Source organism: Oncorhynchus nerka, linkage group LG26, assembly GCF_034236695.1.
Source record: "Oncorhynchus nerka isolate Pitt River linkage group LG26, Oner_Uvic_2.0, whole genome shotgun sequence".
Taxonomy (NCBI): Eukaryota; Metazoa; Chordata; class Actinopteri; order Salmoniformes; family Salmonidae; genus Oncorhynchus; species Oncorhynchus nerka.
Genome location: NC_088421.1, coordinates 40054076 through 40058665, shown reverse-complemented (window position 1 = coordinate 40058665; position 4590 = coordinate 40054076). Strand labels below are relative to the sequence as shown.

General features: G+C 45.0%; 1 pseudogene; it reads left to right on the top strand.

Annotated features, from left to right (window-relative positions):
* Positions 1-225: 225 nt before the first annotated feature.
* LOC115123682 (actin, non-muscle 6.2-like) lies at positions 226-4343 on the top strand (annotated as a pseudogene).
* Positions 4344-4590: the final 247 nt, after the last annotated feature.

The following is a 4590-nucleotide window of genomic DNA, read 5'->3' as shown; positions in this document are numbered from 1 at the left end:
GCTTACATTTCCAAATTATACTGACTTTAAATTACCCAAAACCTTTCGGCTAACCCAACATGTACCTGTTACTTTCCAATCTCTTTAATATCGTCTACCATGTGAATGACAACGGTCGGTCACTTCCACCGTAAAACACCTTCCAATCCAATCCGGTGTCTTTTTTGAAAACAATGCCCATATTTGGTGTGAGCAGGTGAACGCGAAGGCGGAGGATGAGGCACGGTTGGGGCGAAAATGAGGTATATAGTCTCCTGCTGAAATGTGGATGCTACACTTCATTGAAGACATCATTCCCGGATTCTTGAAGAGAAAGCATCCTAACTGACAGGTAATCAAACGCCACTATCCCGACGTTTGAGAAAGCCAATCTGAAATGTGGAGTTGTATCGCTAAATGTGTTCTAGCTATGGTTAAAATCACTTGATTTGAAATACAGCTTTGCTTGGATTTGTCTGTGAATACGTGTTTGAGCTGTTGGGATCGGAGCCATATATTGAGAAAGAATAAATGACTGATTGGAATTCTTTGCTTTGTTCCAAATGATTGTATTTGGTTCAATTCCACTGTTTTTACAATGTCTGCTAGTAGACTAGTTATCTTTATTAAGTCACTGGTTAAACATTTTAACTAATTGTTATGAATTACAGCTGACTGTCTACACTTACTGATGAGGACCTCTAATTTGTCTCATTTATATTGTAATTGGTGGTCTGTATTGACTATATACCCTGACCCAGAAAATGGTATGGTTTTGTTCTTGCTTTTTAGGCCTTGATTCATTAATCATAGTTTGTTTTTTTACAGAATGGCTGAAGACGAAATTGCCGCACTGGTGGTTGACAATGGTTCAGGCATGTGCAAGGCTGGTTTTGCAGGGGATGATGCTCCCCGTGCTGTCTTCCCCTCCATTGTTGGAAGACCCAGACATCAGGTTGGAACCATAATGGGCTCTTGGATATCGGATTCACTTAATATAGGCTATACTTTTTACACAAACTATATGTGGACACTCCTTCAAATTAGTGGATTTGGCTGTTTCATCCACATGTTTTCAGTAGAAGGGCCTTACTGAAAAGCTCTGACTTTGAATGTGGCACTGTCCTAGAATGCCACCTTTCCAAGTCAGTTTGTAAAATTTCTGCCCTGGTCAACTAAGTGCTGTTATTGAAGTGGAAACATCTAGGAGCAACAATGGCTCAGCTGTGAAATGGTAGGCCACACAAGCTCACAGAATGGGACTGCTGAAGCATGTAAAAATTGTCTGACCTTGGTTGCAACACTCCCTACCGAGTTTCAAACTGCCCCTGGAAGCAACGTTAGCACAAGAACTGTTCGTCCGGAGCTTAATGAAATGAGTTTCCGTGACCAAGCAGCTGCACACAAGCCTATGATCACTATGCACGTTGGCTGGAGTGGTGTAAAGCTCACTGCCATTGGACTCTGGAGCAGTGGAAACGCGTTCTCTTGAGTGCTGACTCACACCTCACCATCTTGCAGTCCGACAGATGAATCTGGGTTTGGCGGATGCCAGGAGAACGCTACCTGCCCGACTGTGTAGTGTCAACTAAAATTTGGTGGAGGAATAATGGTCTGGGGCTGTTTTTCATGTTTCAGGCTAGGCCACTTAATTCCATTAATGGGACATCTTAACACTACAGCATACAATGACATTCTGGATGATTCTGTGCTCTTGTCTTTGTGGCAACAGTTTGGGTGAAGACCATTTCCTGTTTCAGCATGACAATACTCCTGTGCACAAAGTGAGGTCCATACAGAAATGGTCTGTGGATCGAATGGAAGAACTTGACTGGCCTGCACAGAGCCCAGACCTCAACCCCATTGAACACTTTTGTGATGAAGTGGAACACCGACTGCGAGTCAGGCCTATTTGCTCAACATCAGTGCCTGACTTCACTAATGCTCTTGTGGCTGAATAGAAGCAATTCCCCACAGCATTGTTCAAACATCTAGTGGAAAGCCTTCTCAGATGAGTGGAGGCTATTATAGCAGCAAAGGAGGGGACCAACTCAATATTAATACTCATGATTTTGGAATTTAGATGTTTGAGCGTGTGTTCTCTTACTTTTGGTAATGTTCTCTATATCTGACTTTGGGATAGTTTGAAGAGGCTATACAGAACTCTTCCCTCTGGGGGTGCTCTTGAGCCAAGAGGTCCACTAAATGGACAAATATTGGCCAGAAATGGCCTCGTTTAAAAAGAAAGGGACACCCCTCCCCAAACCCACTAACAAAAGCATAATGTATTGGTAGCCTTAAACTAAAGATTGTGATTTCATGAGATAAGACATTGATTGCGCTGTGTATGTGAAACATACAGGCAACTCAAGCCAACATTTGATGAAAACAACTTCTGTAGTCACTTGAGTTTATGCGTAGTGCAGGGACAAAGTGTAATGTAATGTCTCTTTCCCCAGGGTGTGATGGTGGGCATGGGACAGAAGGACAGCTACGTGGGAGATGAGGCCCAGAGCAAGAGGGGCATCCTGACTCTGAAGTACCCCATCGAGCACGGCATTGTTACCAACTGGGACGACATGGAGAAGATCTGGCATCACACCTTCTACAATGAGCTGCGTGTGGCCCCCGAAGAGCATCCCGTCCTGCTCACAGAGGCCCCACTCAACCCCAAAGCCAACAGGGAGAAGATGACCCAGGTAAGTGGGGGCATTGGTGTTTTTTTACAAATAAACCCAGCCATTTTATTTACATGGACTCCTCATCCACTAGCAGAATGTAGAGCAGTTTCACATCAGGGTTACTCTGTTCACCTTGCCTGAGGGTAGTGGTGGGCCTCCCATTCTTAGCAGTATTTGTAGGTGTTTAAAACACCCTTTTTATAAAGGGTCTCTCACAGTCCTAATTCCCACCTTCTATTCTTCCACCAGATCATGTTTGAGACCTTCAACAGCCCAGCCATGTATGTAGGTATCCAGGCCGTGCTTTCTTTGTACGCATCTGGTCGCACCACAGGAATCGTGATGGATTCTGGGGATGGCGTTAGCCACACGGTGCCCATCTACGAGGGCTACGCTCTTCCCCACGCCATCCTGCGTCTGGACCTGGCCGGACGCGACCTCACGGACTACCTGATGAAGATCCTGACTGAGCGTGGCTACAGCTTCACCACCACGGCCGAGAGGGAGATTGTGCGCGACATCAAGGAGAAGCTGGCCTACGTGGCGCTGGACTTTGAGCAGGAGATGAATACCTCTGCCTCCAGTTCTTCTCTGGAGAAGAGCTACGAGCTGCCTGATGGACAGGTCATCACTATCGGCAACGAGCGCTTCCGGTGCCCTGAGACCATGTTCCAGCCGTCCTTCATTGGTGAGATGTTTTTCTGTGTCTTTAAAGAGGAACTTCAGCTAAAAAATGTCATTTGTTTATGGCTGGCGACTATAGTAATTCTAGTCCTGAAGATGCACCCTCAGTTATGTATTGATATGACTATTCATAAGCACTAAACACCCAACTTTCTGGCTTTTTTAAAATGTATTTTTTTATAAATCAGCGGACGACTGTTCCATTTGGCCACTGGAGTCGCTCTTTAATACATGTACAATGTTACTCAGCTTAGTGACAGTCATTCACCACTATACAATCCTCTGGAGCTCTGAGGTTCTTGTCAGTTGCGTGTTCACTGACCTCATTAAAAGAGCCATACTTGTAGGCCTGTTAATTTCTGTTCCTAGGGCTGCCATTGACATGTACATGCTTGCTTTTGTAGGGATGGAAAGCACTGGAGTGCACGAGACCACCTACAACTCTATCATGAAGTGTGATGTGGACATCAGGAAAGACCTGTATGCCAACACTGTTCTCTCAGGTGGAACCACTATGTTCCCTGGCATCGCTGATAGAATGCAGAAGGAGATCAGTGGCTTGGCACCTCCTACTATGAAGATTAAGGTGGGCATTCAGTGTGGCATCTCTCGACTAGCCCATTTGATTTTTTTTCTCGTGATATTTTTGGCTTCCCAAATACTTTCATTGATATCTAATTTATGAATGTATTCTGCACTAAAACAACTTTAGATCTCCCTGTTTTACTAATGAATACGTTCATATCTCTTGTCGCAAGATCATCGCCCCTCCCGAGCGTAAATACTCTGTGTGGATTGGCGGTTCCATCCTGGCCTCTCTCTCCACCTTCCAACAGATGTGGATTTCCAAGCAGGAATACGAGGAATCCGCCCGTCTATCGTCCACCGCAAATGTTTCTAAAGCCTTGACTCTTAACCTCGGTGTTACTCCTTTCAGGGAGTCTGTTATTTCAGATGGCTCTCCTGTCCAGAAGCCAACACCTTGCCCCTGTCCCCTAAGCATTTGTGTGGCTCTAAAATGATCAGATGAGTATCAGTGACTTCCACCTATCCTAACCGGTAGAGATAAAGCCATATTGTTTCAGTTCTACATGGTGTCCTGGGGGGGGTGTGAAGGGGTGGTTTCTGGGTAGGCTCAGTGTTAGGGTTGTGACATTCTGCCTTGTGTTGTATTTGATACTATTAGTCTTGTATGTAACATCTGCTACTGGGCCATTTGAATAAACGTTCACTGTAATGTGACACT